Source organism: Sceloporus occidentalis, unplaced genomic scaffold, assembly GCF_023333645.1.
Source record: "Sceloporus occidentalis isolate IW3139 unplaced genomic scaffold, rSceOcc1.0.p SCAF_21, whole genome shotgun sequence".
In the NCBI taxonomy this organism is placed as follows: Eukaryota; Metazoa; Chordata; class Lepidosauria; order Squamata; family Phrynosomatidae; genus Sceloporus; species Sceloporus occidentalis.
Window position 1 is genome coordinate 3,247,038 of NW_028317001.1, and position 15,314 is coordinate 3,262,351.

Below are 15,314 nucleotides of genomic sequence, written 5' to 3' on the forward strand. Positions count from 1 at the left end.
AGCTTTCTCATAGGGCCCAAGGTAGTTTGGGCCTTCAAGCTGCCAGACGTTTAGCTAAAAATATACTATTAGGAAAGTCTTCTTTTAAAACAACCAATTACATGTTGTAAACCGCTCAGAGAGGGCTTTGCTCCACAACGAAGCAGTACAGAAACCTAACGCCATATACAATTTATATATTTCCTTCCTTTTCGTTGTCTCTTTTTGCCCCGCTCCTTGCATTTCCCCCTGTAAGGACTTATTCCTTTCTGGCTTAATTTCGGTGGCAGCCGTCCCAGAAGTTCTTGGAAAGCAATGCTGGCACCTTCCCGAGAGAACGGACAACGACGTCAATACTCTTCGGCTTCTCTTTCCAAATCCTCCCTCCAGACCATGGATGCCACACACAAAATGCGACAAACATAGGGGATAAATGACCAAACCGGTGGGTTTTACTAGGGGTGTGCCGCTTGTTTCGAACTCGCTCCATGGTGCCCCTCTGGATGAACCTGCAGGACATTCTGGGTAGGCTTTGTGAACACATACCTTGCCCAAAGCAACTTCATCCCATCCGAAAGGCCATCTTTCTCTATACTGAATTTTAAGATCTCCAGGGAAGGACTCCGCTTTCCTCTGCAGTCCCTCTCAAAATGGCGGCAAGAAGACGGGATACAGTTGCTATTTTAAGAGGGACTGCAGATGAAAACAGAGACAGGGATAATATGACATTCTGAGCTGTTTGTGGGATATTTTCACACAGTTTTAGGTATAAGGGGGTCTTGGAGGGCAAACATTGCCTGAAAATTGGATCAAACCTTTTAAAAAACAGAACGATTGCAAGGATTTGTTGTCGTTGTTGTTGTTGCGTGCCTTCAAATTATGTCCGACTCAAGGCAAACCTATCATTGGGGTTTCTTCAGAGGGGGTTTGCCATGGCCATCCTCTAAGGCTGAGAGAGTGAGACTTGCCCACCATTTAGTGGCCAAGAAAGTAAGGTCCAGGGTCCGCAATGTGCTCACAACAGCCTTAAAGGGTAGAACTGATCCTCAGTGTCCTTCAACCACCAAGAATAGACTCTTTTGTATCACTGATATATATATATATGCGCCATTCTTCATCCTAAAGAGCTCAACTCCTTAGACATTTATGCACTTAAAAACAGCCACTTCTAGCAAGAAAAATAACATCCCAAACTAATCGGCTCCCTTATCTCCGAAAGAAACAGGTCGATCTCAAGGACAGACGTATTATTGCTTTCTTATATATATATATATATATATATATAGAACCAGACAGCTGCGGATTATAAATTTATCTCTGAGAGAAGAAGGGGAAAACATCTCTCAGGAATGAATTGAGATCAAGGGGGCAGAGGGATGTCTTACATTTCCAAGAAGCGTTTTTAAAAGGCAGCACAATAGCGTCCGCTTTTTAAAAAACGATTATTGTTCTTCAGCGGAGTTCGGCTTTTGAATCAGCGGCAGAGATAACCAAAATCCTTGTTATTAAAAAAATAAGCAAAACGCGACATCCCTTCGTCGCGACGCAATCTCCGAACGTCGGGAAGGTCGAAACGTTTCCGAGAAAAATGCAAATGGAGCTTTAAAGATCTCTCGCCGTTTTCCCATGAGGCTCATCCTACAAGTTGGGCTTGAAAGAGTCTATATCTGTGCCGATTTCTCTCGAATCCGGTGGCCTTTTCGGACTGGCACAGAGGCGTTAAAGACGAGGACCCTCTCGGGAAGGAAACACGGCCATCCTAATCCAGCGTTTAGGATTTCAGAAGCAGATTCGGGAGAATTCAAGACGGAAAGGCTAAGGTGGCCATTTCATAGTTGTGGCCTTACAATGACTCCACAAGTTTGTGGATTTTGGATGGCCCCTGAATCTACAATAGAAGATAGTGAACCACTCGACAAACTTCGTCAACACAAACGGAGACTTAACTCCATTTTTCTGTGGTCTTTTTTGCTTTTCGGGCAACTTGATGGAGGTTTGTCATTGGGTTTAACACACAGAGAAGCGTTTCCGCTCAAGCAGTGAATACAAAAATGGGCGCGGAAGGCCTCGATCCTCCTCCACAGGGCTGGCGGTGAGGATTTACAGACGAGGGAAAAGGCAATTTGTCTCTCTGCAAAAGAGATCCAAGATTCATGAAGAACTGCAACCAGAAAGATGAACAATCCATCTGCATAAAAGCTAAATCCAGCACCAGGGATAGCTCCCTGGAAAGAAAGTCTCTTTTGACCCACAGAAATTGACTGTTTGGCAAAGTACAGCATCATCCAAAATCCACCCAAACAGCCATACCTTTTACTGGGCCAACCGAAATGCACATTACGCACGTTGCAAGCTTTCAGAACGATAGAGGAGGAAGAAAGGAAACCTTATTTTCCGTACAGCTTTTATGTCGGCATTTTATTTTCTGTGACTCATTGTTGTGCGTTGTCTAGTTGTACAGGGTTTTTGTGCGGTTTACCCTCCACATTCGCTGGGGTAGGGCCGGCGCAGGACCCCGTGGAATTGGGAAAACGACACATTTTTAAATAAAAACTGATATTTTTTAACCAGCGAGAACACCTTTCTGGGAATCTCTAGGTCCTCCAGCGCAAGTCTATGATCAACATCTGCCAGATGTTGACCATAGAATTGCGCTGGAGGACCTACAAATGCCTAGAGAGGTCTTCCCTCTAGGAACCACCAAGTCCTCCAGCATGACTTCTGACCACAGAGTTGCGTTGGAGGAACTAGATATTCCTAGAGAGGACATATGAACCAGATCCTTGAATAATCAAAGCTGCAGGAAGGCTGACTGTATAAGAATTTTACATCCTATTTTTAAATATACATCACTTCGGCTGCCTCATAGGGAGCCATGGGAGTTAAAGTGGTATCAAACTACATTATTTCTACAGTGCAGATGCACTCTGGGGCTCAGGCCCTCTGCTGGGGCTTTACTAATGAACAAAGGCAAAGGAAGGTTCAAGTCCTCATGGTTCATCGTCGCAGTTATACAAAGTTGGGCCATTATTCTACATCTAGCTCAGTCGCGTCTACACAGACTATCAGCAGCCCTCCAGGGTTTCAGGCAAAGGGCCTTTCTCCACTCGGCCTTTGGATGCTGAGATCTGAACTCAGAACCTTTCGTATGCAAAAGAGGTCCCCCATCACTCAACTATGAGCCTCTTGCAATTCACATGAACAATCAACTTTGCTGTCAAGCATGGAAGGGGGGAGGGACTCCGTTGCTAGGGCAGAAATCCCCAGTTGGTTGCTAGGAGGCACGACATCACTAAAAGAGGCGGGTCTGGGTTGCTAGGAGACCAAAGCTTGGTCGGTTGTTAGGACCCTGGCTTCTCATTCCTTCTAGGAAGCGGGTCAGTTTGGGTCTCTTAAGGGAGACCTTGATCTGGCTTGTGTGCACCTTTTCCTGAACTTGGGGGGGTGGGGGGGGTGGGAGGTACTTTAGGGGGTCCTTTGGGGGTCCTTCTCCCCTTCCCCTCCTTCTCCTGGTACCTCTTCCCCCAAACCACCCATCCCTCAACTCCTCATCCTACACCCTTTGCCCCACAAAGCCACAGCAGATATCACCAAGAAGTAAACCCTGAGGAGAAAGGGCTGAGGGAAGGTGCCCCATTGCCGCCATGGGGGGCAAGAAACCCTCCCTCCTCCGACGGCTGTGCCCCTGCTGTTTCAAGAAAATGGCCGATAAACCCGGGGAGGACATAGAAGACCTGAAGAAGGAAGTGTACATCAATGACCACAAGCTCTCGCTGGAAGAGATCTCCGCGAAGTACAAGGTGGACTTGACGACGGGTCTCACCAAAGCCGACGCGGAGGCCATTTTCGCCCGGGACGGCCCCAACGCCCTGACGCCTCCCCCGACCACGCCAGAGTGGGTGAAATTCTGCCGGCAGCTCTTTGGGGGCTTCTCTATCTTGCTGTGGATCGGGGCCATCCTCTGCTTCTTGGCCTACACCATCGAGGAGCTACTCGGGGAAGAGGCCCTCAAAGACAACCTCTACCTGGGCATCGTGTTGTCCGGGGTGGTGGTGGTGACGGGTTGCTTCTCCTACTACCAGGAAGCCAAAAGCTCCAAGATCATGGAGTCTTTCAAGCACATGGTCCCACAACAAGCCCTGGTCATCCGGGACGGCAAGAAGATGCAGATCAATGTCGAGAAAGTGGTGGCAGGGGACTTGGTGGAGGTGAAAGGGGGGGACCGAATCCCCGCCGATTTACGGATCATCTCGGCCAGCGGCTGCAAGGTGGACAACTCCTCCCTCACCGGGGAGTCGGAGCCGCAGTCCCGCTCCGCGGATTTCACCAACGAGAACCCGCTGGAGACGCGCAATATTTGCTTCTTCTCAACCAACTGCGTGGAAGGAACGGCCCGAGGTGTCGTCATCTTAACGGGAGACCGTACGGTGATGGGACGCATTGCCTCTTTGGCATCCGGCCTTGAGGAGGGTGCCACCCCCATTGCCCGGGAGATTGAGCACTTCATCCACATCATCACTAGCGTTGCTGTCTTCCTCGGCGTGACCTTCTTCATCTTGGCCCTTGTTCTCGGTTACCACTGGCTGGAAGCTATCGTCTTCTTGATCGGCATAATCGTGGCTAACGTCCCCGAAGGGCTCTTGGCCACCGTCACCGTCTGCCTGACCCTCACGGCCAAGCGCATGGCACGCAAGAACTGCCTGGTGAAGAACTTGGAGGCCGTGGAGACGCTGGGCTCCACCTCCACTATCTGCTCCGACAAAACGGGCACCCTGACCCAGAACCGCATGACTGTCGCCCACATGTGGTTTGACAACCAGATCCATGCCGCTGACACCTCCGAAGAGCAAGCTGGGACAATGGTGATGGAGAAGCGCTCGCCCACTTGGGTAGCCCTTACTCGCATCGCTGCGCTGTGTAACAGGGCAGACTTCAAAGCTGGGCAGGAGGACATGCCCATTAAAAAGAGGGACACCACGGGGGATGCTTCCGAGTCTGCACTCCTCAAATGTGTCGAGTTATCCTGTGGGTCCGTGGTAACCATGCGAGATAAGAACCCCAAAGTGGCAGAGATTCCCTTCAACTCCACCAACAAGTACCAGCTCTCCATCCACGAAGCCGAAGACAAACCCAAAGGGCACATCCTGGTGATGAAAGGGGCACCGGAAAGGATCCTCGATCTCTGCTCCACCATCTTGATGCAAGGGAAGGAAGTCAACCTGGACAAGAAGATGCAGGAAGCCTATCAGAGAGCTTATGATGAGCTGGGAGGGCTAGGCGAGAGGGTGCTGGGCTTCTGCCACTTGTACCTCCCCGAGCGGCAATTCCCCCGAAATTTCAAGTTTGACACGGAGAAAGTCAACTTTCCCATCAGCAAACTCTGCTTCGTGGGTCTCATTTCCCTGATCGACCCGCCTCGTGCTGCCGTGCCGGATGCTGTCGGGAAATGTCGGAGTGCCGGGATCAAGGTGATCATGGTTACCGGGGACCACCCAATCACCGCCAAAGCCATTGCCAAGGGAGTGGGCATCATCTCCGAGGGGTCCGAGACAGTAGAGGATATCGCATTGCGGCTTGGTATCCCCGTCAGTGAGGTGGACCCAAGAGAAGCCAAGGCGTGCGTCATTCATGGTTCCGAACTCAAAGAGATGAGCTCCGAGCAGCTGGACGAGATCCTGAGGAACCACGCCGAGATTGTCTTCGCCCGCACCTCCCCACAACAGAAACTCATTATCGTGGAAGGGTGCCAGCGTCAGGGAGCCATCGTGGCCGTGACGGGCGACGGGGTAAACGATTCGCCTGCGCTCAAGAAGGCCGACATCGGCATCGCTATGGGCATCGCCGGCTCGGATGTCTCCAAGCAAGCCGCCGACATGATCTTACTTGATGACAACTTTGCCTCCATCGTGACGGGCGTGGAGGAAGGCCGTCTGATCTTCGACAACCTCAAGAAGTCCATCGCCTACACCTTGACTAGCAACATCCCAGAGATCTCTCCTTTCCTGCTCTTTATCATCTTCAGCATCCCGTTGCCCTTGGGCACCATCACCATCCTGTGCATCGACCTGGGGACGGACATGGTGCCTGCCATCTCCCTGGCCTATGAGAAGGCGGAGAGCGACATCATGAAGAGGAAGCCGCGCAACCCCAGGACAGACAAGCTGGTCAACGAGCGCCTCATCGGCATGGCCTACGGGCAGATTGGCATGATGCAAGCCCTGGCCGGCTTCTTCACTTACTTCGTGATCATGGCTGAAAATGGATTCCTGCCCCTCTTCTTGCTGGGGATCCGCCTGGATTGGGACAACCGCTCCAAGAACGACCTGGAGGACAGCTACGGCCAGCAGTGGACCTACGAGCAGCGCAAGGTGATCGAATTCACTTGCCACACGGCCTTCTTCATCAGCATCGTGGTGGTCCAATGGGCGGATCTGATCATCTGCAAGACCCGGAAGCTTTCCCTCTACCACCAGGGCATGAGGAACAGGATTCTCATCTTCGGCCTCATTGAGGAGACAACCTTGGCCGCCTTCCTCTCATACTGTCCCGGCATGGAGGTTGCTCTGCGCATGTATCCGCTCCGGGTCCTGTGGTGGTTTTGCGCCTTCCCATTCAGCCTGCTGATTTTCATCTACGACGAAATCCGAAAGTTCATCCTCCGTACGCATCCAGGCGGCTGGGTAGAGAAGGAGACTTACTACTGACCCATCCACCCAAGCATCCCACGTTTGCTAACTTTGCTAGGCATCCTTTGCCAGTTTTGTTTTAATTCCAACGGAGTGTTCTCTTTGGGCCCCAAAAATGTTGTCTAAGAAGGATGGGTGCTATTCAAACACATTAAATAAATTAATAGTTTTGAAGCAGAGGAATCTGAAGTGTATTTTTCTTCTCCGTCTTTCCATGATTCCTTTCGACTTAGTTTATCAGCCTGTAAAAGGGAAAGGAAAAATCCAAAGAACTAGGTTTATCGCTGCCAATTCACCAAAAAGCAAGAGCAAATCTTAGCCAGAAATCCCTGGGAGAGGGTTGGCCTGGGTTGGAGTCGACCTGAAAGCACACAACAATGACAATTCCTAAAAGAGAGCTACACAAGGCCACATGTGTTTTGCAGAGTTTTAATCCACGAAAGTAACTTTAACAAGCTCTAGTCTAAAAATACAGGGAGCAAAGGAGAGAGAGAGAGAATAAGCAATTTCTTAAAGCTCAGCAGACCATAAATACGCCTTGAAAGCCATTTCCACTCATCTCCCAAAGCTTGGGCTTGCACTAAATTTACCCATCTACAGGGAAAACAAGCCCTAGATGGAAGCAACCGGGAAAAGGAGGCAGAACACCTAGAAGCAAATAAAACAATCACAAGGAACAGGGGCTCCGAGGAGAAGGAATTCCCTCCAAAGAGCTCACTTGCAACATTGCACTTTTCCCATAGCATCCCTTCCAGCCGTCCCAATTGCGCAGGGACAGGTCCAGTTTATCCTCTGCCATCCCACCATTGCCCTTCCCAGTCGGCTCAGGCAAAAGCAAAAGGCCGCAGCCTCTCCCCGTTTGTGTTTTCTCCCTCGTCAATAACATTTGTGCCAACTTGTCCCGGTTTTCACATGAGAAATGCCGGAGGGTAGGCAACAGGGAGTGCAAAGTCATCTACTTACCGGCAACCAGAGGCTGGGATGGGACAGGACTAGTCGCTTTATTTTTGCAAAGCAGGAGGCACTAAGGGCTGTTGCAAGGTAGGACCTGACCGTGGCCAGTCTCAGTATACATCTCTCTCTCTGCGTCCTAACCTACCTCACAGGGCTGTTGTAAGGCCAGTCTCAGAGTCTCTCTGAGTCTGGCCTACCTCAGAGGGTTGTTGGGAGGATAAAGAAAGAAGAGGGGAAGTCATGCACAACACACCGCCTTGAGCTCAGCGTATAAAAGCATGATTTTTCATTGCTGTTGTATGCCTTCAAATCCTTTCTGACTTTTGGTTGACCCTAAGGCTCTATCATAAGGTTCTATCACTGGGTTTTCTTGGCAGGTTTCTCCTGAAGCCGAGAGAGTGTGACTTGCCCTAGGTCACCAAGTGAGCTTCTAAGGCCAAGCCGGGATTTGAACCCTGGTCTCCCAGTCTCCTAATCCTAACCCAAACTCAAACCATTCCATCACGCTGGCCCCATAAAAGGATGATATAACCCATGGATGAGCTGACTCACAAACAAATCCCACCATTTAGCCTTGCTGGCCCACTCACGAGAAAGCATCCCTCCAAAGCTGCGCTTGACTCATTGATTTCCCGTTTGCCCTCGAAGGAATATTACCATCAAGTGATATCGCAGACAAGATGCTTCTGCAGCTGGAACACTGTCCATTGGGAGGGGGTTGATTTAAAAAGAGAGAGAGAAAGGGATGGGAGGAGAAGAGGAGAAGAGAGAGAAAATGACCTACATCACCACCATCACCATCCTCCCTCCCAGGCAAAAAACGCTCTCTGCAGTTTTCAACATTAATTTCATTCGAATGATAATTTCAGCCTCATCGGATGCAAATGGGACCATCTGGGAAGCAGCTGAAAAGGAGGGGAAGAGGAGAAAGAGAAAGGGTTTGGAAAGCAGGGGCGGCTATCATTAATAGGCAACAAGCCTCTCAGGAAGAGAGGGAGAGGTTTCCCCGAATCGGAGAGCGATGACAACCTACACAAAAGCCGTTTTCCTACTCGCAATCATTTCACAAATGGAAACAGGGATACATATGGCCAAGCCGCATCAGATTGTGGTCAAGACTGCAAAAGTTACGAACGAAGAAGAACAGAGAAATCAGGAGACGCTGCAGCGGTTTGCTTTTGCTTAAGCTTCCTGGGAAGGGCAATGCCCCCATCGTCCTGACTTTTGCACCATTGAAGTAAACCAGGATGAAGGACGAAAGCGGAAGGAGGAGGCAAAAACTGGGACGTTTTAAAAGGAATCAATATAGTGGGATGGTAGAGAAATAATGAGGATTGCCTCTGCCAAATTGTAACGCAGAGGTTTGGAAATTTGGGGCCTTGAGACTATGAGTGCCACCATCTCTTATTGTTAGTTGTGTTGATCATGAAGGTAAGCCAAAATAGCTGGCAAGGGATGCAAAGGTCCTTCTGAATAAGACTGAATTAAAAGATAGTCTTCTCATCTCGCCTTGACCAAACAATTTGGAGTAACGCTCCAAAATCCTGTTCTGCGGGATTCAGGCAGAAATATCGGGTTCACTATCACATTCATTTATTTATTAAGCCAATGTACAGCTCACCCCTTTGGGTAGGAGACATATGCATCCTCAGTCAGCCGTTTTGGCAATGCTTTGAGCAATCTTAAGAGACGTATAATGTTACATCCAAGATTTGGCCATTCCGCAATTACATTTCCCAGCATCTCCACTCCCAGCGGTGAATTCGGGGCACTGTCGCCCAAAATCGAAACTTTCCCAAGTCGCGGGGATCCCTTTGCCTTTTGCTAATAGCCTTTCAAGCTGTCCGCTGGCCAGACTCTGGGGTGCGGGTTGGAGGAAGGCTACGATTAATAGATTAATATGGATCGGGTCGGAGTCTATCAAACCTGAAAACTCCCAGAGCTTTCCCCTCGAGCCTTAAATTGATTACCGAGGTTGTGTTTTTTGGTAAAGTAATACAATAGAGTGGCTTGAAATGCAGCCAGGAGATGCATTTGGACAATAATTCTTCTTTTGCTGAGGCATTGCTTGGACTTGGGAAGAGGAAAGACGGAAAAGATTGCTACAGGAAGAAGCCCTACGCACAACGCCGAGTCCCACCCTGATTTCCAACCCTGCCAAAGCCAGTGCGGTGTAACGGTTTGGGTTTTGGATCATGATTCCGGAGACCAGGGTTCAAATCTCCGCTTGGACATGGAAACCCATTGGGTGACTTTGGGCAAGTCCCATCCTCTCAGCCTCAGAGGATGGCAATGGCACGAAAAACCAGCGATAGGTTCGCCTTCGGATTGCGGTAAGTCGGAAACAACTTGAAGGCAAACAACACAACAACACCAGTTGTCGTCTTAGTAGAACTTGCAAACAATGTGTTCTGACAATGCTCTTGCTCTTACAACCCTTCGTCTCTATCTTTAACTTTTCCTAAGCCCTGCCTCTCCAACTTGCAGCTACTACTCCCCAAATCCTCCTCTGTCTCTCCTTAATCCTCTTAGAAAGGGCAAGATCCTGCCTTCTTTTCTCCTTTCCCTCTTTGCACTGTTAATTGAATCCAAACTACTTTTGCGCTTTGAACTCAGTTTGCAGCAAATGATGTTAACCGAGGATAAAGCGGGAGCAGGAGAGAGAAACTGGGACATTGCAAAAGCGGCTGAGAAAGTGGGATGCCAGAGGATTAATAATAATAATACTAATATAATTTATTATTGAGTGTCCCTCTCAAATTGTTGGGTATGACAGATTCAGATACCAAGATAGCTCCCAAGCCTCCTGACTTTCAGCTTCAATTAAAACGAGGAAGGGGAAAAAAGACATCTATATTTAGTTTCCTTCATCTGGAGTTTCGGAGGGGGAAGAGGACCTAAACAGCGACAGCTTGGGCTTGTTATCCTCTTCGCTTTTGACTATTTCATCTGCGCCTTTTGTTCCAAGCTCAGCCTAGCAGGAACGCCAGCCTGCTCTTAAAGCGACAATTTAAACACACGCAATTAAAAACCAGTGGCAAAATGACGACGACGACGCAAAAACACAAGACAAAGGCGCCCGGAGGGCCTGCGTCTCTCAAGCCGCCGCCGAAGTTTCTCGCTGTTTCGGTCGACCCAGTTTCTGCGGTGACAGGTGGCTGGGTTAGGATTTCATTTTATTTTTTAACAAGGCCCGGAGAGAGGAAAACGCGCCAAATGGCCCAGATCCAAAGAGGTTTTTCTGAAGGTCTTACGTTCCTATTCAACTACCTTCCACTCTCTGGCTACGATTTTTAAAGAGAGGAAAGAAACGTCAGTCTCCTTTGAAAGGGAAGCGCGGGAGGCATATGTCATAAACAGCTTCCGAACCCAAGACGCACCGGATTAAACAGACTTTCTTATGTAGCGCTGAGAGATGCGGAAGCCGCCCTGGTCCGTTCCATTTTATTTATCCAAAGCATAGTCCGCACATTTGGGATTCCAAGGAGAATCCATGATGTGTCTTAACACTTTGCAAGGCCAACGTTTCACAGTTGAAGACTGGGACCAAGCAACACCAAAGTGTGGTCAAAAGGTGGTGAAAGTTAGGAACGAGGAAAGAGACAAGAGCGAAAGGCTGCAACAGTTTGCTTTTGCCTGAGATTATAGGGAAGGGAAAGGTTCTTCTCCCTTTGCTCCTCTCCTCTCTGCTGAGTTATTCGAACGCAAGCGACTTTTGTATCGCGAACTCAGTTTGCAGCCATCGAAGTAAGCTGAGGACGAAGGGGGAAAGCGAACGGAGGAGACAGAGAAGCCGGGACATTTCAAAAGCTGTTGGAAAAGTGGTACGGTAGAAGATTAGTCGAGACGCCTAGAAAATCCCCTTAAGCGTCAGAGAGCCTGCCCCATTGCACAACGAACCACAGTTGTTGTAGTTTCGAACTGGTGCCACATTCCCAAATCTCTCCTGATCTGTTCCAAACTGTCGCTACTTAGCAGCAATTAATGGCAATCTGTTCTTTTTAATCGTTCTCTCGAAAAACCCATCCAAGGCACCCCCCCTTCCCTACTGTTCCCTGCCCACCCCCCAAACCCCCTTGTTTTGCAGGAGGGAAATTACGATCCTTTAATTGCCTGAGAAATCGGTGCGCATTTTCGGCCCTCTTAATACCATTTCCCTCCTTCCCAGATGAAAGCTGTCAATACATCAAAGCTCCCTTATTAGGTACGGCTTGTAATTATCAAAAGGAAAACATACCGGGAGGATCAAATGCGTTTCCCAACGTAGCTTTCCAAATCCTCGCATGCCAATTAGGCGACCCACCCAAGCGGTTTGATCTTGGAAAGGCGCCGGTGGTGCTGAATTTGCAAAAACAAGTTGCCACAAAAGCCCAAGCCGGGAAGAGAGGGCCAGCCCAGAGACCAAGCTATCGGGAATCCCAGCAAACTGAGTCCCTTGCAAACAGAGCTGTGCGCCAGGCCATAGGAAGCCCACTGGTGTCGCTGGGTTGAGCGGATGCCATTCTCATCCATGGGACTGAGAGCTTGGAAACCAAATCTAGCAGGGACCTGAGCAAACAGAGGCCTCATTCCCACTGGAATCGACAAATCTCGCTGCGAATCTGGCTCGGATCGGGTATCCAAGTCGTATTTGCATCACGTCCGTCGTTCCCATTACAAAAAGGAGCAAACGGACTCGGTTTTTCTTGGCCCATGTTCTTAGCAAAACTGATCAGGAACCCTAGCAAACTTGTTTTCAGGACAGAGAAATACAGTGGGCCCTCTCCTTACGCGGGGATCCGTTCCGGATCCTCCCATGTAAGGGAAAATCCACCTATGCTCGAGCCCCATAGGAAATAATGGGGTGCGTGCATGTGGCGGAGCAGCGTGCTTGCGCGCCACAGGCATACATGCCATTATTTCCCTCCCCAAGTGGCTTCCACGTACACTGGAAGCAACGTAAACCGTGTATGTACATGGCGCGGGCGCATTGTACCATTGTTCCCAGGTGTCTAACTGCACTACATTCTCACGATGGGAATTCAGAGTCAAACTCCTACACTGTATGCATTTTGGACTACAGTGCCCAGAATCTCCTAGCTAGCACCAAACTGTTTTCAAACTCTTTACCATTATCATTGTGTATGCCTCGAACCGCTTTGATCACAGTTGTGTGGGAAAGTGGTATACAAAGCCGTCATTGTGTGCCTTGACTTATGACAACCCTGAGCAAGTGTCTTCAGAGATGATTTGCCGTTGCCATCCTCTGAGGCCGAGAGAGCATATCTTGCCCAGCGTCGAACACTGGGCTTCCATGTCCGAATGGGGATTCGAACCCTGTCCTCCGGAGTCCTAATCCGTCACACTTGCTCTCATAAACAGACATGGCTTCTAAAAAGTTGTAGGGGGAAAGGAAAATGGTAAATGGAAATGGAAATCTGAATTTATGAGCACGGAAAAGGAAAGTGGGTCACTCAAATCTTGAAAAGACAAAGGAAGAGGGACCCGACGGAGGGTTTTGGGAGACCGGGAGGATGTTCTCTTTCCCCGAAATGTGAGTCAAAAGAGCCCCAGAGCACCTAGACTGGGTTTCAAGAACCAATAGTACAAAAGATAGCCCTTGGGGGGTCTGTGTCCCAAAGAAAACGAAAAAAGGGAGATGGGAACAAAGCAGGCAGAGATGTTATTCCCTCTTTGGAGACTGAGAACTGGGTCAGAATTTCCATCTCAGTTATCCTCGTCTGCCCCGGGAGATGCAAATCTTCCTCTCTCTGGGTATATATTCCCAGAGGGAAGGTGTTGTGTTTTTGCAAAAACACAATCACAGCTGGGTGCGTGCATGTAAGAGCATCTTTCCCCAGCGCTAAAAAAGTTTAAAGAAGTTTCCCTAGTGAATCCATAATGAGATATCTTGGCTATGGCATAGTTGTTTGAGCATTGGGCTATGACTCTGGAAACCAGGGTTCGATTCCCAGCTTGGCCATGAAATGCACTGGATGACCGTGAGCAAGTCACACACTCTCAGCCTCGGGGGAAGTCCATAGCAAACCTCTGGCCAAGAAGACCCTACGACAGCTTTGCCTTAGGGCCAGAGACAACGTGAAGGTGCAGAACGATGACAAACCTCTTCTTAACAAACCTCACCAAGAAGACCCCATGATAGGTTGGCCTTAGGGTCCCCATAAGTCAGGAACGACATGAAAGTGCGCAACAATGGCAAAGCAACACAAAAAAACAAAACATAGAGAGGGCCAGAGGCACACATGCCATGCACAACAATGCAAAGAAACCAAAAGGCAGATGCAAAGAGATGCATAAAAAGAACGACAAAGAAAGAGAGAGAAAGAGAGGTGAGGAAAGAAAAGCAGGCAGGCAATGAGCCTCTCTCTCTCTCTCACACACACACACATATGTACACATATATATATGCATATATATTAACATATACATATATACACATACACACTCCTGCTCCCCAGGGCTAATATCCCCTTCCCCAGCCTTGCGGCCCACTGGGAGCCTTATTACGCTAATGGGCGCCTTGCAAATGGCCTCCTATTAAGATGATGGATTCAAGATGGCCAAGGATGGAGATTAAAATAATGGCCTGAACCCATGGCCCTTCTCTGAGAAGGAGGGAACGAGGCGGGGAGGACAAAGGACATGTATTTCCTCCCTCCGTTTCAAAACAAAGAGTCTTCATTTTCCTTTCCAGGCAATGGAAAGCATGCCTATATCAGCTGCATCCCCACTGCAGAAATAATCCGGTTTTTCTGCAGTGCGGATGCAGCCGATGTATGGGGCTAAAGGCTTTCACCCTATATTATTCTGGCCGCTCCTAGGCAATAACCTCATATGAAGGTTAAAAAAGGGTGCATCCACACTGTAGAAAGAACACCGTTTTGACCCCACTTTAAACGCCCTGGCTCCGTCTTACGGAAACCTGGGATCTGTAGCACCCGAAGGCTAAAGGCTTTGCGAAACTACAAAACCCCAGGATCCCATTGGAAGGAGCAACGGCACCGGAGGGGTCTTATGATTTTGCAAACAAAACGCCTTATTTTTTTTCTGTCGTTTTGTGGACATAAAGAGTCTGGAGAGGTTCCAGAGAGGATCTCGTATCCACAAACCCCCTGAATGAAAAAGAACGAGAATGGGTTTTTTTTTTGGGGGGGGGGATATGAGTTTAAATCGGAAGGAAAACAAGACAGGATGACAAAAGAGACGCATCCCCAGCTGGTCTGCGCAGAAATGGCGCGGGTCGGTTTGGAAATCTCTGGACGCTTTCGGATTCGTTCTAACAGGATTTATCTTCTGAAATGGGATCATTAGATCTGTGGGCGCATGTCTCCCCCGCTCCGCGCACAATTCCTCATCCCACTGCAATGGGGTGAATGATGCCCCCAGAGCCAGCCATTCCTTGCCTCAATAAGATCACAATGAATGATGCTTTGTGGGGGAAGACAGGCCGAGCGATAATGCATTTAGCCGTTCTCCTCCACCGGTTTTGGGGGGGTTTCAAATCTCCGTCAAAGGCTTAGGGCCTTTAAAATGGTACGTTGGCAGAAGGACGGGGCTTTGGGGTTGTGGCATATTATCCAACCTGAATTTTTAGGTGGCATTTTGGTATTCCTAACAAGCTTAGCAATGCATATGGTGCTTCAGATAAATGCGACAAAAGCCAATAATAAAGTCAGTAGTGCAAAGAAGAAACCC

General features: G+C 49.0%; 2 protein-coding genes and 1 pseudogene across 2 annotated transcripts in view; 1 reads left to right on the plus strand and 2 right to left on the minus strand.

Annotated features, from left to right (window-relative positions):
• The window catches only part of ASPA (aspartoacylase), a 61,943-nt gene that overhangs the window by 23,949 nt on the left and 22,680 nt on the right, over nt 1-15,314 (minus strand). The window lies entirely within an intron of this gene.
• LOC149301431 (LHFPL tetraspan subfamily member 7 protein-like) overlaps nt 1-15,314 on the minus strand; it is a 40,684-nt gene that overhangs the window by 5,882 nt on the left and 19,488 nt on the right. The gene's annotated exons all lie outside the window — the stretch shown is intronic.
• On the plus strand, nt 3,485-6,795 carry LOC149301432 (sodium/potassium-transporting ATPase subunit alpha-2 pseudogene; annotated as a pseudogene).